Genomic DNA, 24,596 nt, shown 5'->3' on the forward strand with positions numbered 1-24,596 from the left:
TCAGGTTCAGACTTTTGGCCCGGATCTGGCGTGGGGGCGTGGCATCAACTGAGAGGGGCGTGGCATCATGAGTGACAGCAGAACAGAGAAGGCGGGGGACGTTCCTCAGTCATGTTGCCTTCAGGAAACGTAGGTTGCAGAAGTTATCAGTAGAAGTATGATTCAAAACTGTATATACACCATATTCACGTGATTGGCAGTGGAAAAAACGGATACGAGTGACACATTTCTGTTTAAAAAGCTGTTTTAGACCATACTTGGTAGTATGTGGAAGTGGGAAATGTCAAACTTTAAAGTGTGGCTATTGAACTGTACAGTCTGGCATAGTTTATTGCTTTTATACTGCGATTGGTGCCAAGTACGGTCTAAAACAGCTTTTTAAACAGAAATGTGTCACTAATATCAGTTTTTTCCACTGCCAATCACGTGAATATAGTGTATACAGTTTTGAATCATACTTCTACTGATAACTTCTGCAACCTACATTTCCTGAAGGCAACATGACTGAGGAACGTCCCCCGCCTTCTCTGTTCTGCTGTCACTCATGATGCCACGCCCCTCTCAGTTGATGCCACGCCCCCCACGCCAGATCCGGGCCAAAAGTCTGAACCTGAAAAAAACATTTGAAACTGAAAAAAAAAGATGTGAAACTGAAAAAAAAGACGTGAAACTGAAAAAAAAAGATTTGAAACTGAAAAAAAGATCTGATACTGAAAAAAATAAAATTGAAACTGTAAAAAAAAATTTTCAGGTTCAATTTTTTTTTTCAAATTAGCAAAACTTTTGGCCTTGATTTGGCTCCATATAAAACCTAATAACGACTGGGTAAAACATCTATCACATGTCCAGAACCAGAGGCAGGCAGAGGAGACGTAAAGAAGTGGATTTTCAAGGTGAACGACTGCCACAAAATGGTGTTTTGTTTGTGTTTGTTTAGCAGTGAAGAGAACGTCTGTGGTCTGCACTTAATTTCCTCTGTGATGACCGGGCTGCCGTCCAAATCAGATGTTAGATGGGGTTTCATGCTTGTGCCTCTGAATCTGCACGGAGATGGAAAAATCTAGCAGCGGAGCCAGACAACACCCGTGCAATCAAACTTAAGGAAAGATGAATGGACAGACTGTGAGACATGGGGTGGGGGGGGGCTTGTTAAATGAGCGGAGTAGCTGTTGTTTGCTCCTGATCAAGGGCTCAGCTGGGGAAGTCATGCATGACAAATCCTGTAAACGAAGACGGTCTGCGACCAGGAGTCAGCTGTGCAGGAGTTGGGAGGAAGCGGGGAGACGCCGGCCCTCCTCCCAGTTCTGCGACACTAATCGGGAAAATCTCCCTGATGTGGAGAACTTCAGAACGTCTGGAAGGAGTTGACTCCAAGGGAAAAGTGGGGGAAAGGTGGGGGGAAAGGTAACTTATGGCATCTGGGCCTGGACTTAATCTTGAGTGCAGAAATGCTTATGAGGGGCTGCTCTGGGTAACGATGCTGATTGCTCTAAATATACAGTTGAATCGGCTGTCTAGTTACCAAACCATTCTGATCTTGGGAAACACAAAAATAAGTTGAGTGTTGGTGGCAAAGGTTAGCTACGCTGCATAACTATAGTTTTATTTAATGGTGTGAGCTTTAATTTGCAATCAATGCAGATATAATATGAATATATAAGAATTAGGTGTGATGGACCAGGTGACCCGTCCAGCTGTAGCTGTGTCACCTAAAGAGAGATTCCAGCAGATCCCAGTGATCCTAAATAGATATAAGGTATAGATAATGGATACTGGACGGACATAGGAGTTAATAGGAATTCTGTAAAGATGTTCACTGACAACAATGATACCCCTTTTACACCAATCTGGTGCTAGTGCTGGTGCTAGAGCCGGTTCACGGTTGGTTCTAAGTAAGAACCGTTTGCTTTTACACAAGCTGGTGCTGGCCAGCAGCTGGCCAGAGAGCCACGTCATCACGTTACTGTATACGTCACCATTTCCCGGTACAATTAGCTTAGCTGTTAAATAAATAAAAAATAATAATATAAACCTAGTGGAATACTGTAATCCAAGTCTGAATGTGTAAATGCTCCCGGGGGAACTGCGATGCGGAAGCGGGCTGAAGGCTGGAGGAACCACGGATCGAGCGGCGGGGACGCGGGCTGGGAGCGGGCTGGGACGCGGGCTGGGAGGCGTCCCTGCGGGCCGGGAACCTGCCGCTGGAGCGGCAGCCTCGCGCCTGAGCCCGCAGGGAAGCGTTCTGGGACGCTTCCCTGCGGGCTCAGGCGCGAGGCTGCCGCTCCATCGACGTTACTGTTGATGGATTGTACCGTAGACCACTGCTGCTTCTGTTTTCCATCCATTATTAAATAAATGGATGTAATAATAAAAGAGTCTGCTAACTTAACCGCCGTCTTCAACGCTCCGTTGTTTAAAAACGGCGCTCTTCCGTGTTTACGTTTACGTTTCCGTGCTTTGGCTGTTCAGTAACACCGCCCCCCAGCCCCCAACGTAACGTGGTTCTTGACCTGGCCCAGCAAAGACTTGGTTCTCCTGTAGCACCAGTTTTGAGAGCCAGGAGCCGGAGCTTAGGCTGTGTAAAACCAAAGAACTGGTGCTAAGTCTGGCTCTAGCCCAGAACCAGCCCTGGAACCAGCTTGGTGTAAAAGGGGTATGAGAGAGTCACAGGAATACATTTCATCCCAAAACCAATGGAAAATTACAAAAAATGTCTGCTTTGGATAAAGCTATGTGGACGGCCAGTTCAATCCGCTAAACTAATCAAAAGATCTTTTTTTCGCCGAAAACCTCACACTACACGGTACCTGAGTTGTTTCTTTTTATTTACATCTAGTTGCTGTTGATTTTTTTTGGTACATTAATTAGAAATAAAGTAATATAAACCCTGTTTTATGGCAGCTCTGTCCGACCTAAAACCAGGGCTTGACAAAGGCTTGACAAAGGGATGTAAATGGTTAAAAATATAAATAAATGACTTTATAAAGCCACTTTTTTGTTATATATGAATCTTTTAATCTGCCACAATAATGTAATGAATTTAAAGGAAAACACCTCAAGTTGAGGGCTTTTCTCAGCAATCTTTAGGTGAGATTAAAAAAGAGATTAATTAATTGCAGATCTTAATTAATCAATCTCCAAATGTTTTTAATCGCTTGACAGCACAAATCAGTTTATGTCATCACAATAGTGTGATATGGCCCGGTTTCTGCATGAATGCAGTCCAGGCAGGAGCGTTCATGCTGGACCCAAAGTATAAAGAATAAGTGTTCTCACACGGCCCACAGAGATCAACAGAGTTTGTATTTATTCCTGCCTCCACACCTGCATCCTCAGTACCATAGAAAGGTTTTTAACCACCCAGTGTTTTAAATATTCATGTCAACTACCGGAAATCTACATTGATTCAAACTCCTGTTGCCTGCATAAATTTACATTCAAAGTTTCCTAATTAGAATATGTCCAAACTTTCACGGCTCAACTTCTTACTGAAACGTTTCTGGAAAATTTCTGGAAATTTACTAAAAGTTTTCCACTCCTTTGCAACCGTACAAAAAAAACAGGCACATGCCTGCAAATACTTCTGGGTCTGCAGCTTCTACCCCAGCTGTTCCCACCACGCTCAGGCCTCCGTGGATGTTTGCTGCTGGCCTGAGCCGACACTGGAACGCTTTCATGTTGCTGCTGCTTCGGAACTGGGATGGAAATATTAAAGCAATTCAAAACATGACCCTAATTTATTAAAAGTCATCTGCTTCCTAAAAGAGAGTGCTAATTAATGGCTAAACTGTAGCCAGAGGGAAATGAGAAGCTGTGCCGAGGAGAGGCCCGGAGAGAAACCCTAGTGTGGCGGAGGGAATTAGAGGACAGAGAGTAGCCGTACATTACCGTGTCACATGTCTGAGACGGGATTGCTACTCTGGTCAGACAAGACGCCTGCTTTCAAAAATCATTTTCACTTCTGCCGTGTTTTGATTGAGATCAATTTGCTGTATTTGTTTGGTTACTGGAAAAGTGGGGTAAACAGAGAAGAGGTGGAGTTCCTTTTGTTTAATTTAACGTGGGGGGAATGGCATATGTTTGTGTAGCGCTTATGACAGTAATTTTCTCAATCCCTGTGAGATGCATGGGAATGATTTAAGGAAAAATGTGCTCCGTGGTGGTCACAGTTGTTCTGGTAATCAGCACAGGGAGAAAGTTTTTATTCTTTTCCACACACCTGGACTTGTTCTGATGAATTCACCAACAATAGTAATAGTTTTCATCAATCAAAATGTAACATAAGAGTTTCCTTTCTCCTTTTTAAAAAATAAAATGTAGTGATCATTAGGAATGGGCGATATTTTACCGTTCACGATAAACCGTCAAAAAAATTCCCCACGGTAAGAATTTGTCATCTCGTGGTAAAAATGATAAATTCACATTTTTGTGTAAAGCCAGATTTATGGTTCTGCGTTAAATCAACGCGGAAGGAAGGAAGGAAGGAAGGAAGGAAGGAAGGAAGGAAGGAAGGAAGGAAGGAAGGAAGGAAGGAAGGAAGGAAGGAAGGAAGGAAGGAAGGAAGGAAGGAAGGAAGGAAGGAAGGAAGGAAGGAAGGAAGGAAGGAAGGAAGGAAGGAAATGAGCCTGAAAGAAAGAAAGAAAGAAATGAGCCTGAAAGAAAGAAAGAAATGAGCCAGAAAGAAAGAAAGAAATGAGCCAGAAAGAAAGAAAGAAAGAAATGAGCCTGAAAGAAAGAAAGAAATGAGCCAGAAAGAAAGAAAGAAATGAGCCAGAAAGAAAGAAAGAAATGAGCCAGAAAGAAAGAAAGAAATGAGCCAGAAAGAAAGAAAGAAAGAAAGAAATGAGCCTGAAAGAAAGAAAGAAAGAAAGAAAGAAAGAAATGAGCCTGAAAGAAAGAAAGAAAGAAAGAAAGAAAGAAAGAAAGAAAGAAAGAAATGAGCCAGAAAGAAAGAAAGAAAGAAAGAAATGAGCCTGAAAGAAAGAAAGAAAGAAAGAAAGAAATGAGCCAGAAAGAAAGAAAGAAAGAAAGAAAGAAAGAAAGAAAGAAAGAAAGAAAGAAAGAAAGAAAGAAAGAAAGAAAGAAAGAAAGAAATGAGCCAGAAAGAAAGAAAGAAAGAAAGAAATGAGCCAGAAAGAAAGAAAGAAAGAAAGAAAGAAAGAAAGAAATGAGCTTGAAAGAAAGAAATGAGCTTGAAAGAAAGAAAGAAAGAAAGAAAGAAAGAAAGAAATGAGCCAGAAAGAAAGAAAGAAAGAAATAATTAAATGAGCCTGAAAGAAAGAAAGAAAGAAAGAAAGAAAGAAAGAAAGAAAGAAAGAAAGAAAGAAAGAAAGAAAGAAAGAAAGAAAGAAAGAAAGAAAGAAAGAAAGAAAGAAAGAAAGAAAGAAAGTTGAATTGGTATTTTTTTTATCGTCATTTTTATCGTTATCGGGATAAATGCCAGAAATTATCGTGATACATTTTTTAGTCCATACCGTCCATCCCTAGTGATCATAAGATAAAGTCTCACACGTGGAACGCAGAACTCCTCAAAACCGATCAAAACAACAGAAAACTCTGTTAGAGGGATATTCAGCCAGCTTTCCATGATTGGAGGAAGTCTCGGTCCTCATCCTGGACACTATAGATTACATCTAACGTCTAAAAATAACCAGAGCGTTAGGTAGCAGAGCGAGGGCCTTTATCCCTCCTCCACACGGCTCCGGCCAGACCTTCCAATGCTCTCGCCCCACAAGCTGCAGACTCACAGAGTCCATGTTTTCACAGCTGCTGCTTTCTCAGTCTGTCTTCACGGTGCAAAGCATTTCTTTTTTTTCTTCCATCTACAAGGGAGCAGCATCACAGAAGCCCCCGGGTCCCACAGCCTGTCTCAGCTATGGTAGAAGAAGCTCCTGGGTGACCACGGCCTGACCGAAGGTTCACTCTCACGGCTGCGCCGGGCGGGGCTGGCGTTCGTGTGGTCGACTACACGCCTGTCAGCAGCTCTTCACTCCTAAACCGCTCCCAAAACACCGGGAAACCTAGCTTTACGTCAGATTAACTAACCTCCCACTGATAGACGCAGTACTCGAGTTGAGGGGGGATGAGGGGGGATGGCACCCCCCCTGAAATAAGAACGGTCAAAATCATCCCCCCTGTAAAACTGCCATCCCCCCTTTCCATCATTTCATCAATGAATGTGGTTTTACTGCTATTTCAACATTTAGAGGCATCACCAGAAAAATAACACCAAAAAAATAACTTACTTGACAATTTTCACCTGTTTCAAGTAAATTTTCACTTGAAATAAGTAGGAAAATCTGCCAGTGGAACAAGATTTATCTTCTTATTACAAGCAATAAAATCTTGTCCCACTGGCAGATTTTTCTACTTATTTCAAGTGAAAATCTACTTGAAACAGGTGAAAATTGTTGTTTTTTTTCCAGTGATGAGTCTTGTTTTAAGTGTAATGAGATTTCTTTTACTAAAATGAGACATTTTAACTAGAAATAAGACAAATATTCTTGTTAAGATTTTGAGTTTTTGCAGTGATCCATTTTACTTATCCTGTGAAGGACAGAGTCATATTGATAAGTTCAGAAACTGTTTTTTATTGTTGTGTTTTGATGTATTTGATGTAAGCCCAGTGGATATTTAAAGCTTACAGAAGGCTGCATTTAACTGCTGCTATGTCATTCCTGCAGTATTTCTGCAGCTGTTTTGGTCACTGCTATTATTTGTAATATATTATATTATTTGTAATCAGCACAAATTATCTGTCCCCATATGATAAAATCCACCATCCCCCCTGATTTATTTTTACAACTCGAGTACTGGATAGACGGTAAAGTACGGGAAAATCAATATGAGATATCTGACAAGATTCGCGCAGTAAAACATTTCTAAAGGGAAACCCAGTTCCGAAGAGACTCCATTCCCACAAGATGATGTTTCCTTAAGTGCTCTGCTGAACTGTGAGGATGAAGGATTTTTTTTAAGACGAACCATTCAAGGAAACTCCTGGTTGATCATCACACAGCTCTCATATTTCTTGCAAGAGCAACAAAACTGAAGTTATTGACAGTGATAAAGAGCGTGTTCTTCCTGAGCCGCGGTGAAGCTGACATTCACAGGACTGAGTAATCACCATATGTGTTGAATTCTCTTGAAATGTGCTGCTCACATTCTTGTCCCCCAGCAAGATACATTCCTCTCAACTTTTCTTGGCACCATTATCCAATCTAAACTTCACTTTGGCAAATAAAGAAAAATGGTAAACAGACACATAACACGCACGCAGGAGCGTGACAGTCTCACATTTGCCATCGTGACTATCACGCCCTTAATCTGGACGAGCTTTGCTTGAATACCCTCTTGTTGCTTTATACTTAATGTAATCATATTATTGATGAGGTCCCTTAATGAAACAGTAATTTAATCTAGCTTGTTCCCTGCAAATAAGTTGTGTAAGTACAAGACTGAGAGAGTATCTCATTGTTCTCATTCAAACACTAACTGCACTGTAAAAAAAGCGGTGACCTGGCAGCAGGATGAAACACTATCGCTTGGTGAAAACCAGGGGCGAAAATCCCGGGGGGGACAGGGGGGACAAGTCCCCCCCATTAGTAAAGCTGTCCCCCCCTAGAATAATTTGAGACAGAATTAATAATTTTGGAACAATGCAGTAGTATTTAGTAGTGATGCACCAAAATGAAAATTTGTGGTCGAAACCGAAATCGAAAATAATAATAAACAGTAAAATCTCATTACACTTAAAACAAGAGTCATCACCAGAAAAATAAATTGTTATTTGACAATTTTCACCTGTTTCAAGTAAATTTTCACTTGAAATAAGTAGAAAAATCTGCCAATGGAACAAGATTTATCTTATAAGCAAAACAATCTTGTTCCACTGGCAGATTTTTCTACTTATTTTAAGTGAAAATCTACTTGAAACAGGTGAAAATTGTTGTCTTTTCCAGTGATGAGTCTTGTTTTAAGTGTAATGAGATTTTTTTTAACTAAAAATGAGACATTTTAACTAGAAATAAGACAAATATTCTTGTTAAGATTTTGTGTTTTTGCAGTGTATTATGTCAGATGTGCTGTATTATTGCCACCTTCCACCTAATACCATTGTTTTGTATTGCTCTAAGAAAGGTCTTCTGCCTGTTTGCGAGATAGAGATGAAAATGTCAAAATGCTGTATTAAAGGAAGGCTAAAACTTTTATTCCTTGTCCCCCCCTGGATTTATTCTCTAAAATGTTACTGTTTATTGTCCCCCCCAACTATGAAACGGGATTTTCGCCCCTGGTGAAAACATCCAGAGATGAATAACTCCTATCAGGAATGTGTAAGTACGAGTTTGTTGGAGTGCTGAACCTCAAATATAAGAAATACTTTCATAAAACGTGCCAGATCTGCGTTTGGTGTGTGTGTGTTGGGTGGGGCTCAGGGCTGTCGCTCCCAGCTTGAAGGTCAGGCCAGGATTCTTTGTCTTCCCCCTCAAACCCCCACGCCCCACCACAGTCAGCGCCACTGATAAGACGCGGTTTCGCTCCCGCCCTCGCCTGGCTTTCACACGCTGAGACACAACTACAAAGAGGAACTTTGAAAGGCTGTAGAAAATTCACCAGGTCTGAGTTATCGTCCGTCCAAGCAGTAGATTTCCAGTGTTTGCTCAGAGCAAACAGATAGTTTGGCAGATCTGTGGGACTTGTTTTCACAGAGGAGAGGAAATCACTTTCCGCACACATGTGCTCTCCCACGCACATACTCATCTGTGCACAGCAGCTCGCTGTTTTCTTCCACACATTCAAATGTATTTTTAGAAAAACCGCTTCTTGGCCTTATGGCTGATGCAGTTGCATGATAGTCTTGAGTAGTTTCCCTCCAAGCATTTTGTTTATGTCGCTGTGCAGAACACGACCTGCAAGTGCGAGTCCTATCCTTTTGTGTCTCTCATGCCGCAGTAGCAGACCGTTCCTTGGGTTTGGCTGCACACACAGAAAGGCATATGGGTGTGGTAATAAAAGTCCAAAATTCACAGTAGGCTGGAAGTTAATTTTAGCCCCACTTGAGCTGGCAACGACTGCAGAGGCCCAGCAACAAACGTATAGGGCGAAATGAATGTGAGAGAGTGAGCCAGAAAATGTCCCATGTGTGTGAGACAGACGCATAGCATTGTCATATAATCCGTCATCAGCAGCTCTACGCTCTACACTACGAAGTGTGTCCCTTTCTCTTTCAACGTGTATCCATGCAGGATTTGAAAAATCGTCCACTTTTACTGTGTGGGCACATGAGAAATGAGTGATGTGCGTGTCCATGAGTTGCGGTAGTCGGATCAGGGCAGTGTGTTCATCAGGGCATTCATTTGGTTTAACCGCCTACGCTTCAGGATGGTAACGTCTCTGAAGCCACTTTCCCACAGCGATTCCACTATAAAGACGTCCCGGAGATCCCTTCGTCGTCCCGCCTCCGCTCTCCAGCTGTGCATTCACAGAGATCCCAGAAAGGTGCAAAGATCCCCCTGGAGTGTGTGCTTGCACAAAGGCACAGGTGTCAAAAGTATTCACATTCATTACTCAGGTAGAAGTATAGGTACTAGAGTTTAAAAATACTCCTGTAGAAGTTGAAGTATCAACTCAAGTTTTTTACTCAAGTAAAAGTATAAAAGTACTGGTTTCAAAACTACTTAAAGTATAAAAGTAAAAGTAATGTAAGGGGGAAAAAAGCCCTTAAGGACAAAAGCCATTGAAAATGAATGAATCTTAGTATAATGAAAATATATTAAAGAACCATATGTGTGTACTATTGAGCATTAACATGTGTTTCGGAGAGCAGGAGATATGATGACTAGTTGCCTATAAGTATTGTAATGGTGCAAAAAGTCAAACTTCAGAGGCATGTTATCATTTATCCTAACCTTTATTGGAATGTACATCCAAGTTTAGTTGCAGGAATCTGAGGGAACGGATGTAAGAACAAAACTGGACAAGAACATCTGAAACAACCACAACCAAATTCACTGGATAGTTTTTTTTAAAAGACCGAAATGAGGCTGTTTTTAAAATGTAAGGAGTAAAAAGTACAGATAATTGCCTGAAAATGTAAGGAGTAAAAGTAAAAAGTCGTCTGAAAAATAATTACTCCAGTGAAGTATAGATAACCAAAATTTCTACTTAAGTAAGGTAACAAAGTATTTGTACTTCGTTACTTGACACCTCTGCACAAAGGATCGCGGTGGCCAAACTCCAGCTCTAATGTCTTGAAGAAATGGTTACTAGCTGCTGAATTATACACAGAAAAACATGGGAATAAAAAAAAAAACAACTAATAAATAAAGTTGCTCCCACAGTCTGACTGATTTCATCCTCTGCACGTAGTTGGCAGCCATCCTCGCACTGCCATTACGCCTTTCTGCAATGTAAATTCACACAACACTCTTGTTTCTGTTACTGTTCTGCCACCACCTCCCAAAATGGTGCAGCTTCAGAGTGAAATATTACACTATTTCACTTTACCACACACTTTATGTGACATTGAGAGGGTTTATTACAGTGGCCCTGTTCAGAGCGGCACGCTATACTACGAGTGCATGCTGGTTTTGCCAAAATGCAGTGCCTGGTATTCAGGATGGAAGCAATTTCACCATCAGCAGTCCGCTAAAAATGGGTCGCGCTACTTCCAGGAAATTGTGCGGTGTGGATTTGACCACTCTACCTTGCAAGCTAGACCTCATAACGCGACGTACCACTACAGTAGGAGCTGGTCAGGGCTGTCACATGCAGAGGTGTCAAGTAACAAAGTACAAATACTTCGTTACCTTACTTAAGTAGAAATGTTGGTTATCTATACTTCACTGGAGTAATTATTTTTCAGACGACTTTTTACTTTTACTCCTTACATTTTCACGCAATTATCTGTACTTTTTACTCCTTACATTTTCATGCAATTATCTGTACTTTTTACTCCTTACATTTTAAAAACAGCCTCGTTACTCTATTTCATTTCGGCCTTTAAAAAAAAAACTATCCAGTTAAATTGCTCCATCCGGATAGAGTGAATTTGGTTGTGGTTGTTTCAGATGTTCTTGTCCAGTTTTGTTCTTACATCCGTTCCCTCAGATTCCTGCAACTAAACTTGGATGTACATTCCAATAAAGGTTAGGATAAATGATAACATGCTCTGAAGTTTGACTTTTTGTACCATTACAATACTTATAGGCAACTAGTCATCATATCTCCTGCTCTCTGAAACACATGTTAATGCTCAATAGTACACATATATGCTTCTTTAATATATTTGCATTATACTAAGATGCATTCATTTTCAATGGCTTTTGTCCTTAATGGCTTTTTCCCCCTTACATTACTTTTACTTTTATACTTGAATTAGTTTTAAAACCAGTACTTTTATACTTTTACTTGAGTTGATACTTCAACTTCTACAGGAGTATTTTTAATCTCTAGTATCTATACTTCTACCTGAGTAATGAATGTGAATACTTTTGACACCTCTGGTCACATGACCTGCTTCCACTTGTGCTGGAGCATAGGTGCTTTAATGGCAGCAATCAGCATGCTCCGTACAAACCACTGGACCAGTATGAAGTGCAAACTACACACATAAGAGAGAGAAATTTACAAAACAGCATTTTTTTTACTTGTGTCAACGTGAATTGAAGAAAACAGTCATAGGAGGAGTTGTGTAACTGCTGAGTTGGCTTGTACTCACTTCTACTACTAGCTCATTGGTGGCCACAGACATTAAGAGCTCAAGAATGTGTCAGCTTTGAAAAAAAGAGTGCACATTTTATGATCAGGGGATTACAATGGCAGTACGTCTGCATCTCTACGATGGCCAGAGGGGTCCCATTTTTCTGAATTCGCATACATAAATGGAGGAATGTAGTTGCTGGTGGTCGGGGGCCTCATACAACCATGTGTAAATTGTTAAGACTTTATCCCTGCAGCAGCCTTGTGTGGTGAACATGTTTTCTCAGAGCCAACGGTTAATAATAAGTTATGTACCAATATGAAATAAATAAAATCTCAGCGTTTCGTGCCAGAAACCATCATGGTTCCAAAGATGAAGCGTTGTCCCAGTGTTTGGGTTTGTGGTCCGTCAGTGGTGGCGAGGACTCTGTGGTGAAGCACAGCCGTGGCCAGGGTGTTTATGAAGCTGGCACTTCTTTCTTTATCTCCTCTGCTTTCAGACTCTCTCTCCGTCACTCTCTTTCAAAATGTTTCTTGCCTCACTCCCACTCGCTGACCTGACGGCAGTGTGTGCGAGGTCTCTGTGTCTCACTTTGTAGGTCGAGTGTGAAATCCAACACTGGCACCAGGAGTCACCTTCCACATGGCTCAAATGCCCACCACCATCTTTGTGCTGTACAGTCACAAGACCGAGACGGGACACGAGGTCGGGGCTGAAGGCCAGGAGGTGGACCCCCCACTTGTGATGCTTACTTAACTTAAGAAGTTGTAGGAGGGCATTGGTTTGGGGAAACACCTCTTGGCACATGATCAAAGGCCAGTGTTTGATCAGTGTAGGGGCTTGACTGTCAGGTGGACCCCTACCCTGACTTTCAATAAACCTACATGACCTCCCCCGAAGCTCTCGCTCCCTCTCCCATTCCAAGGATTCAGTTTCAGCTGAGCCATGCCATCGATGCCAGTTATAAGCACAGACGCACATTATAGAAGCAGTGAGTGAGAGAAAAGGAATGGTTGCAATGAATGACTGAGTGACTGAGTCTGGAAAAGAGGAGGTATAAAAGAGAAGATAGAGTAATGAGATGGCGGCGAGGACACCGAGCAAGCCCGCTGGTTGGAGCTGTTCTGGGCTGTAGGTAGCTCGGATGAAGAGATTGATGGAGTTATGTGCAAAGTGGTGTTTGAGCGTAACTGTAGGCAGAGGTATTTGCTAAGTCTGAAAGAGGACATTAGTGGTCCAGAACCTGATTCTCATCAGACCACCCATGCTGCCTTCACCCTGTCAAAACGGTGACCTTTGACAGAGGCGAGCTGCCACAGCTGGTCACAGGAAAAGTTGCCCTTCATCAACGCTAGTCGAACCTCTGAACAGTGACTGCGTTTACATGCACTCAATAACCCTTTTAAAACTCGAATATTGGCAATAACTCGAATTTGCACGGCCATGTAAACACCAATAACCTCTTTGAATAACCCGAGTTTGCTCATATTCGGGTTTTTAAAAATCCGACTATGACCCCTGGGTTACTCCTTTTAAAACCAGAATATTCGGTCTTGTAAACACCAAACGGAATATCCCGATAAACGGAACATGAATTTGTTTTCTGCGCATGTTCTGTTCACAAGGAATCCTGGTCTTTTGAGTCCAGGAAGTTCTTATAAACACGGAGAAACCAAGACCAGGAAGAGACTAATCACTTCATAAATGTAATGAAGGATATGAACATTTTGGCATTTGTAGACGGTAGAAAGTACCGGGATAGCAAGATTTAAAAGTAGGTGAGCGAAAAGTTGCGCGAAGCAGCATTTGTTTGGAATTTGGATACAGGAAGAAGAAGCGGAAATGACGGGAATTGCGTCATGATGTTCTCCATGCATCGCTGGTTTGATCCAGATATCCCGAATGATTAATTACCATGTAAACGGAATATTCCGAATGTTTCAGTAACCCGAATATTAGCAATAACCCGAATTTTGACTGCATGTAAAGTAGTCAGTGTCACTGTAACCTGGTTCTTTTTGTAATCGACATTTCTGACAGCTTTACAATTATTCATTCCTGATTACACTTCGGACCAAACCTAACCTAACAGAAAAATCTGACATCTCAACTGCAGTACTAACACTCAAATTCACATAACAGCGCATGTGTTGCACCGCGGAAGTAAGTTGCCCAAAGCTGCAGGACTAATCCCTAAATAGGCACACTGTGTTGAAGAGGGAGGTGGAGTACTGACTCCGCCAGCTTGTTTTAAGAGAGTTATAGAGGCATGTTTGTTTCTCAGATACCTTTTGACGTCTCACCTGCCGAGCTAACTGTCATTCTTAAAAGAAACTCTCACTTCATCCCCAGTTTCCACCTCCAGGCTTTGATAGACCAGAGGCTAAGTCTAGTTCGTCACCCGTACATCTGTACGTTAGCCTAATAAATTATGCTTAATGGCGCCCAAACGCCAAAATTCCAGTATGAATTCTCATTAAAGGTATTGTGTTTTTGTATTTTAACATGCTTTTAACACTATTAAAAGTCTTGGCCAACATCCCTCAAATGTGTCTAAAAGAGTGTAACAAGAAAAACTTCACTCTAGTACTCTTTTCCTGGCTTTTTATTACAGTGTTTTTTTGCCCCGTGAAAAATGCTTCCTTTCCCCCCTTTCCTGTCAATCATTGCCTCGCTCCTCCTCCAAACCTCCTCCTCCTCCAGCCATACGCTCACAGCGGCGTCGGAGCGACAGGCGAAGCATGCACGGAAAAGCAGGAGGGCGAACCACAGCAAACAATCATAAAAATAAAGGCATGCAAGCAGCACTGTCCCCTTATCTTAAGTCCAGTCAGTGGCCGCGGGTCTTCTTAGCAGTTTTCCTCCGGTGATTAGAACAAAAGAGGCTCTAAACAGCTCCTTGTTAAGCCTCATTTATGGTTCCGCGTTAAATCGACGCAGAGCATACGCCGTAGGGTTCAGCGTACGGTGCGCGTCGCCGCGTAACCTTACGCCGTAGGCTCTGCGTCGGTGTAACGCTGAACCATAAATCAGCCTTTATGGTGCGCTGGAGAGGAGAGGAGACAGGGAGCTGGGTGGAGGGGGCGGTGATTTAGCGGGCCGTTACGTAACGGCCCGCCACCAAACCACATGCGCCGTTTTTGCATAGTTATGCGGAAAATCCCAGAAAGCACACAATACACTGAATGTTAAAAGTTTGTTGTTTTTTGGGTGTAATTGATGTCAAGACACCCAACAAAACACAAAAAATCAAGAAAAATGTGTTTTTCATGTCACAATCCCTTTAATAAAGTTAAGTTTTCACTGTGTGAGTTTTCTGACTTAAGTACGTTTATTTCTGCTCTAAACTAGAATATTTTAAAAGGACAGGTCGATGGAAACTGATTCAACCCCTCACGGTCATTCAAGGATATGAGTCAGGTTTGAAAACTGACACTAAAAAAGAGGAGGCAGGTGTGGGAAATGGATGCTGGAAATGAGCGTGACATATTCAAATAGTTAATAAAACCAAATCCAGCTGCATAAAATTAAAATCAGAAAAGAAAAAAAACTAAAGAAGACATTTAAACAAGCAGGTATGTTGGGAAGCAAAGACAATATAGGATACAAACATTTAATCAACAGCTCAGGCCCCTGGGTTTCCTCTGAATGAGGTAGCAGAGTATACTGTTACCTTCAGCTGTGTAGATACCAAATACCCGGTACTCGTGCTGCTTTAGCTCTCACGTTTACAAGCCAACCCTTGTAATGACAAACCCTGAAAAGACTTACTGTTTTTGATCATTTTAGCATCTGTGTTTTGTAGGCGCTAAATAAAGGCACAACACCAACACAGTCGGTGCTGATGTAATCGGCATGTTCATTAGAAACAGCCTCTGCCACGATGTCCACTTTAGCTCTGCAATGTAGATTCATCATTGTCACCATGTGACATGTTGCCATACAGTGATACGCAGTTGTTGGGAGAGACGACTGGGAGGAGAGACCACAGTTACTCTAGCTGGGATTTTTTTTCTGATTGTGAGGACGGAGACCGCGTGAGCTCGATAATTCTTCATAAAAAGTGGGCACACCTTTCTTCAAATGAAATCGGAACTGATGTTTTAGCATGAAAAAACATCATTTGAGCTGCTTTAAGAAAGCTGTCGTGAACCTGGCCAACAATAAAGGCAGAAACAGCTAAAGACACAATTTTTCTACAAAACGGCAAGATATAAATCTACACTTTTTACACGGAATGGAGAAAACACAATAGGTTTTGAAATATCTAGCTCCCATTGGTCGTTTATATCATTGAAAGAAAATAGAGGTTATAGTAGGCTACGTGAAAAGGAGTTCTTTGTATCTGCACTCGATTGCTCTTCCGGGAAGACCTGGATGTCTGGCACAGTAAAATTGAAATGAATTGCAAGAACGGAATTTGAAATGTGAGAACTGAATGTAGATTCAGTTTTTCAATGCAATGATTCAAATTAAACAATACAAATTCATATTATGTGATTCAGATTCAGTTTTTTAATGCAATTATTCAAGTTGAGCAATTCAAATTCAAATATAAATGATTCAAATTCAGTTTCTAGTGGCACATATTCCTGCCCATACAAATGCTTCCTCACAATTTGTTTTATACCTGCATAGAGCTGAGGCCACAGACCTCAGATGAAAGGTTGTGTTGCTCTGTGTCTACTTCATGTAGAGTGTGTAGTTTGCATCCATATATGCAGTACAAACCTTACATACAGTATAAGGCCAGTGTTATAGCTCGCAGTGACACACGTGTAAGAGCAACAAATCAGGATCCTGCACAGACAAAAACAAAAAAACAAATCAACAACAAAAAACTTGTGTCACTAGACTCGGTCACTGGTTTCCTGCATGCACCTGAAAGTTAAAGGTTATGTGCACCGTCACAAAATCCGATTGCACTCAGTCACTTTATTGCAGGCAGGGGTTCTGATGTAAGCTTGGACACATTAGATTCTTCTAGGTAACCAAATGCCGAGCAGGGTAGTCATGTAGGAGCCAGGAACCCATGAACCCACACGGAGTTAAAAAAAGGACAGGATCCAAGCAGCATGGAGCTCTCTCTCCGGCTCTTTGCTCCTGTCTTTCCTGGCAATCATCATTTCTATGATTCATCACACATGTATCATGTCATATTGAGTTATAATGAATATAAATGCACGTCGAGCTATATGACAAGCTACCATAATTAAGTTGCCTGATGCTCCATGGCCTGTTGTGTCTTGCATCTATGGAAAATCCCCTTCAACTGGAAGAAAATCAGGAGTAGTGAGGAATGTTTAATGGCATCTGCGTCTTCAGAATAAGTGATTAGCAGCAAACTGCAAAAAAATGTGTGAAAGCAAATTAAATTAAGATATTTTTTATATATAATTTAGTAAAAACCGGATCCAGGACCTGAATGGTTTTTGAAGTGCATTTTTAAAAGTTGATTGTCATAAAAATACATTTTCACCACAAACTTGAGTTGCTTTTTTGCAAAAACAGTATAGGTATGCAAAACCAAAACAATCAGCTGAAAAGCACTGTACAAAACCTGAAATAGAGCTAATGAATACTTAATAGATTGTATTGTCTTTTGTGAAAACAGACTTTCTTCCAAACACATTAAAAAACAATTGGTTCTCCTCTTGCATTGGTGCTCCAGATGTGATATTAATACTGAATGTTCATACTTAACTTGAATCACCCCAGCCGAGCCAAGAAAAATTTCTTGTGGTTTTGGGCAGGATCAAAGACAACTGCAGTTCAAAATATTGTATAAAATAATACTAAGCGGGGAAATAAAAGCATATTTGTACGTCTAGACAGAAAAAAAAGAGGATTGGGATGAAAGGCAGGCAGGTTTGACTGCAGCCGCTGGCCGCTGCCGCGTTCACATGCCCTGCGGAGGCCAGTGGAAGAATGCCAGTCATACAGAGCAAGATAGGGTAGAGCACCAGTCTGGCCGGGTCCTGGTCAAAACATTCCCACTGAGCACACAGAAACGTACACAAGCGTGATGGATGGAAACACCCAGGCGTCTGCATGCAAAAACAGCAGGTAGAAAAACATCAGCATGCATTTACATTTCAAGCGACAGCGTTTGTTTCCCCCCCTACAACTTAAACTCCGGGGCTCATTCCCAACCCACTTTGGCCGCATTGTGAGACACAAAAATCCACTGCTACTGTGGCACATTAAAGGGAATCTGTCTCAGTGAAATGCCACATCCTTAACAGAAAGCGCATGGAAAGCCCTCACAAGGCCAGCATTGTTCGGCGGGCCTGTTAAAATGCCCTCGGAGACATTGTTGAACGGGGAAAAAAAAAAATATCTGTGGCTGAGATTTCATACAACTGGCAAAGCTTTGGAGATGGAGGAACAGCAATCTTTTATTTATACACTGTGATTTTGTTTGTTTCTAGGCATTGTATTAAAAACGTAAAATGAGCAAACAAAATAAAACAACGTCTTGAGCTGCAAGTAGCCAAAATATTTGATACACACTGTGGCAGTGAAGGTCGACAGTTTGAGCCCGACTTCCTCGACATGAAAGTGCTCATGGATGGGACTTTGAACCCCACGCTGCTACCTCGGGTGTCCATGTATTTTTTTTTCCTGAGGGAACATAAATGATTGACTTCTTTCAAGCCTCTGCAGCAATCTGTCAAACCGGTTTGTGACCGCCACTTCTTACACATGAGAAAACAAGCTTGTGCATTTTTGCCCTGCTGCAAAAAAGACGAGCAGAACGGCACGTTTAATGAGAGAGAAGCAGCAATGCGCCTGTTAATGATGGTGCTCCCGCTAAAGCCCCAGCTAATTAAAAGCCACCACAGGGTTGCTACCCAGAGCTTTTGCTGCCTCCAGACCCAACTGCCCCGGGAAGTCAAACATGTCTGTGGCCTCATCTTCTGGAAACTCCAGGAAACTTTCTACTTCTCAGGGCACTTTTACATGACGAAGACTGGAGCAACTGTTAAAGGTGTCAGTAAAAACAGGATTTGAAGCGTGCACATCATTCACAATGTGCATCCTTTGTCTTTCAGCAAACAAAAAACACCATTCTTGGAATAAACAAGTCTCTCCTAAAATAGGCCAGTATTAACAGCTGCTCTTTTGACAGTTCTGAAAATATGATAGTTTTTTTATCCCACCAGACACAGTTTCATGAGGCTTGAATGAATTCTATGTGGTATGTTTTCGTCAAACTATAACAGAGATAGACTAAGAAGGTTCCCTTTCCAACGCCGATTTTAGGGGAGTAGTAAGGCACTGAACTTGACTCCAAGCCTCTCCTCTGTGGGATGTTCATCTTTTGAAACTGGTTTTACAGCTATTACTTCTCATATCAGAGATACAATGGATGATGGGAAGTTGTGGTTTTTAGATAAAACTGGGGAGGCTGGGTAATTCCATGGGGGATCCGGGTCTGTGATGTTGTGAACAGTTCATCTTAAGACATATTTTCACACTCAGGAAGCTTTAAACCTATACAATTATATTACAATTTACAGAATTTCAGGAATCACTTCAGACACCCAAATATATGCTCTCAAGGTTTATCATCATTATCATTTTCTACATGTCACTCTTAATAAGTCAATACTGTACACACTAACTGTCACCAAGCACCAACAGTCTTATTTCCACACTGAGGCCAATGTGGAAGAAACAAAAGCTGCAGTTCCTTGATTGACCACTAGACGAACAGGAGGAGTCACTCTCCTCTGACTCCCATTTATTTACAGCATAAATAAACATATTTATCACATGTTTTAACCGTTTTTGTCTCTATTTAGTCTTAATTTCACATTCGTAACAATGTTAGAGTTTTTTTTGTTTTGTTTTGTTTTTGTTTTGTTGTACCACGTCCTGTGAAATCATATAAAGCAATAAACTTTTTTCTAATGTGGAGCTTTCCATTATCGCTTTCATCTTGCAACGAAGCTAAGCGAAGGAATTGGCGGTTTGTACTAACCCAGCATCGGCTAAACACAGCAGTTCTTTTTGATTTTGCCACCACAATGACGTCTGAAATCGTCTGAACGTCTTGATTGTTGACGTGTGTCTCCATTACCGGGAACCCCCCAGCCTGGGGGGGGCCTCTCCTGATCGGGATTTCTAAATTACATTCAGCACTCTCACATGAATATAAATCACATGAGCACAACTCATTTGGACATTTGGACAAAAACATTTTTCTCCAATTACATTTGACGGATTTGGAGATAATAAGGAAAACAATAGCTGGACTGAGGTTCAGAGTCTTGTAATCAGTGTCATTTGCTCAGGTTCTTGTGTTGCGCTACAGGTGCAGAGGCTGAGCAGGGGGTCGGGCTACTGGTTACTGTTACTGGTTCCTGAGCCTGAACCCCTCTAATGGAAAAGCACCATATGAATGAAACCAACTTTGATTCTTATTAGTAAAGCAATGCCAGTTTATTTGTATAGCACAACAGCAAGGGGATTCAAGGTGCTTTACAGACATTAAAACATGAAATAGTAGAAATAAAAAGCATGATTTAAAATGTAAACAAATAAGAAAGAAAGAAGAATAGATAAAATCAGTAATTAAAACATGATTAAGTTTTGAAACTTAAACTTAAACGTATCAGTGCAGATTTGTAACTTTATTCAAATACAGCTGAGAACAGATGTGTGTTTAACCTGGAATTAAATACACTGACTGACTGTTTCAGCTGAACTGAGGCTTTCTGGGAGTTAGTTCCAGACATGTGGAGCATAGAAGTTGAATTATGCTTCTCTATGTCTGGTTCTGACTCTGGGAACTGAGAAAAAAACCAGATCCAGATGACCTGAGGGGTCTGGGAGGTTCATACTGGGTCAGGAGGTCCCTGATGTGTGTTGGTCCTGGACCATTCAGAGCTTTATAGAACAGGGTCAGCACTTTGGAGTCAATCCTCTGACGGACAGGCTGCTAGTGTTAAGACCTCAGAGCTGGACTGATGTGGTTCACTTTTTTGGTCTTAGTGAGGACTGAAGCAGCAGAGTTCTGAATGAGCTGCAGTTGTCTAACTGACTTTTTAGGTAAACCTGTAAAGATGCCGTTTCAGTAATCAAGCCTAGTAAAGATGAATGCACGGACTAATTTTTCCAGGTCCTGCTGAGACATTAGATCTTTTAACCTTGATATTGTCAAGACTGGTGTGGTGAGGACCCAGATGCAGGAGAGCGAGAGGCAGGAGTTCAACAAAAAAGGGTTTATTCCACAAAAAAAGGCAAGGACCAAAAACCAAAGCGCTGCTTAGCAGGATCAATACACACAGAAACAGGGGTCAAAAAACTGGAGGAAAAACTTGGCGGAGGAAAGCACAGTACGGAACCACCAGGAGCAAGGGAAAGACAAGACCAGATATACACAAGGGGGTAACGAGACACAGGTGCAGACAATCAGGGCAGATGGGACACAGGCGGGGCAAAACAGAAACACAAACTGGGGGAAATGTCAACCACTGACAGATATATTCTTGAGATGATAGTGACCTGACCTTGTTATTGCTTTAATGTGTTTTTCTAAATTTAGGTCCGAGTCCATCACTACACCCAGATTTCTGGCCTGATTGGTATTTTTTAGGTGTATATATTGAAGCTCTGTGGTGACGTGTAATCGTTTCTCAATTACCTCAATGTTGTTTTTGTTTAACTGGAGAAAGTTTTGGCACATCCAGTCATTAATCTCCTCATTGCATTTACCAAGAGCCTGTACAGGGCGTCGGTCTCCTGATGACATGGTAATATATATCTGCGTGTCATCTGCATAGCTATGGTAGGTTATTTTGTTGTTCTATATAATCTGTGCAGTGGGAGCATACAGGACTGTCTCAGAAAATTAGAATATTGTGATAAAGTCCTTTATTTTCTGTAATGCAAAAATGTCATACATTCTGGATTCATTACAAATCAACTGAAATATTGCAAGCCTTTTATTATTTTAATATTGCTGATCATGGCTTACAGCTTAAGAAAACTCAAATATCCTATCTCAAAAAATTTAAATATTCTGGGAATCTTAATCTTAAACTGTAAGCCATAATCAGCAATATTAAAATAATAAAAGGCTTGCAATATTTCAGTTGATTTGTAATGAATCCAGAATGTATGACATTTTTGTTTTTTTAATTGCATTACAGAAAATAAAGAACTTTATCACAATATTCTAATTTTCTGAGACAGTCCTCTATAGATGTTAAACAAAAGACGTCCCAGGATGGAACCTTGGGGAACTCCACATGTGATTCTTGTCTGCTCAGATGTAAAGTTACCTATTGACATGAAGTACTTCCTATTCTCTTAATATGTACGTATGTCACTAAACACTTTGGCATCATAGCACTCATTTTGTGTTAAAAAGTTATTTAGCTATTGAAAGACTGCTTTTTCAACGATCTTACTTAAAAATGGGAGATTTGTGATCAACCTGTAGTTCTTTATTTGTGTTTTGTCAAGATTGTCCTTTTTCAGCGCTCTGGAAACACACCTGACATTAAGTTCACGATTCTTCACCACAGGTCTGACTCCAAAATTGTTGAGATCTTTTTGTTAAAAAACATGTCGGAAGGATGTCTAAACAGGAAGAGCAGGAGTTCAGCTAGGCAAGGCAAGTTTATTTATATAGCACAATTCAACACAAGGTGATTCAAAGTGCTTTACATCGACATTAAAAGCGGCAAGACATAATAAGACAGTAAATAGCAAATAAAATGAAATAAAATTATGAGAAAAGAAGGTAAAATAATAAAAGCACAGGTTGCTAATTTTAGAGTACGCTTAAATAACGAATCCATGAAATAAAATGATAAGAAAAGAAGTAAAATAATAAAAAGCACAAGCTGTTAAAAATAAGGGCAGTAGAGTACAGCAGGTAAGTATTTAATTTAGGAGTATGCTTGAGTAAACAGTAATGTTTTTTTTAGCTGACGTAAGATGCCTTCCAGGTCTTTGCTGTTAATGGGTTGAATCTGTGTCACGGTGTTTAAACCAGTTTTCGGTTGACACTGTACATATGCTGAACCTGCTGCTGATTTACCAACTGCTGGTCTGATATTTTGGATTTAGTCTGTGAAGAACTTGGCAAAGGTGAAGCCTGTCAACTGTAGCAAATAAGGACCGGGCATTAGGACTGTTTTTGGTGATGATGTTAGGGAAGCAGAGGTGTCAAGTAACGAAGTACAAATACTTCGTTACCTTACTTAAGTAGAAATTTTGGTTATCTATACTTCAGTGGAGTAATTATTTTTCAGACGACTTTTTACTTTTACTCCTTACATTTTCACGCAATTATCTGTACTTTTTACTCCTTACATTTTAAAAACGGCCTCGTTACTCTATTTCTTTTCGGCCTTTAAAAAAAAACTATCCAGTTAAATTGCTCCATCCAGTTAGAGTGAATTTGGTTGTGGTTGTTTCAGATGTTCTTGTCCAGTTTTGTTCTTACATCCGTTCCCTCAGATTCCTGCAACTAAACTTGGATGTACATTCCAATAAAGGTTAGGATAAAAGATAACATGCCTCTGAAGTTTACTTTACAATACTTATAGGCAACTAGTCATCATATCTCCTGCTCTCTGAAACACATGTTAATGCTCAATAGTACACATATATGGTTCTTTAATATATTTGCATTATACTAAGATGCATTCATTTTCAATGGCTTTTGTCCTAATGGTTTTTTTCCCCCTTACATTACTTTTACTTTTATACTTTAAGTAGTTTTGAAACCAGTACTTTTATACTTTTACTTGAGTAAAAAACTTGAGTTGATACTTCAACTTCTACAGGAGTATTTTTAAACTCTAGTATCTATACTTCTACCTGAGTAATGAATGTGAATACTTTTGACACCTCTGCAGGGAAGTAGGATGTCTTCTCATATCTTGTCAATTATAAGAGGAAAGTTCCTCTTTATAGATGTCATAATGAACCTGGAGGTTTGTTTTTCTCCATCTGCGCTCAGTTTTCCGAAACTCTCTTTCCCCATTTTTTCTTTTACCAGTGTGGAGTTTCACCATGGAGACTTCTTCCTTCCAGAGATAACCTTCACTTTAATGGGAGAAATAGTATCCATAACATTTAACATTTCCGCATTGAAGCTGCTGACAAGCTCATTGACTAAACCCCTAGAAATGGCAGGTGTTAGAGACCTAGTTAAAGATCTCACTACTTTTTTCAGTTATACATTTTGAGATCACTGCTGTTCAGACATTTGTGTGCACTGATATCGTACTCTCAAAGAAAACACAGGAATGATGAGACGGGCCGACATCAGACACAGTAATCTTTGAGATGCTCAGACCCTTAGAGATCAGTAAGTGAGCTAATACTTTCTACACTTACTTTAAATTAAATTCACAGGTTCATTCTTATTCAACTCGACAATCCTCAGATCTTCATCTTCCTAAATTTCTCACTTGCAGAGGTCAATTTTCGGTGAGATTTAGGGACTAAATTGTGGAATGATTTTTCCCATTTGGCAAAGACTCTTCCTCTTTGAAATGTTACAAGACGTTTGAAGGACCACTTGACTGCTGTTTTGTAACTGTTTTCCCAATGTAAGGTTGTACATGTATCCATGTTCTTTTTTTTTTGTTTTTGTGTTACACTCATAGTGACATGTACCGTCTTATTTGCTCAGGAGTCAATAGAAGTAATATAAGTTGTAAAAACAATATCCCATGCACACTCACACACACTTATTTATTGTCTTTATTCTTTATTATTTATATATTGCATTATTAGTTTGCCATCATTTTTGTGTAGTTATACTTTTTGTTTTTGTATGTTAATCTTGTGTTCTTTATTACACATGAAATTTTAATAACTTCGGTGGAGGCTTCAAATAAGCCCATTGGGTTTTTTGCCTCTTCCT

The sequence above is a fragment of the Cololabis saira genome, chromosome 9, assembly GCF_033807715.1.
Source record: "Cololabis saira isolate AMF1-May2022 chromosome 9, fColSai1.1, whole genome shotgun sequence".
NCBI classification, from domain to species: domain Eukaryota; kingdom Metazoa; phylum Chordata; class Actinopteri; order Beloniformes; family Belonidae; genus Cololabis; species Cololabis saira.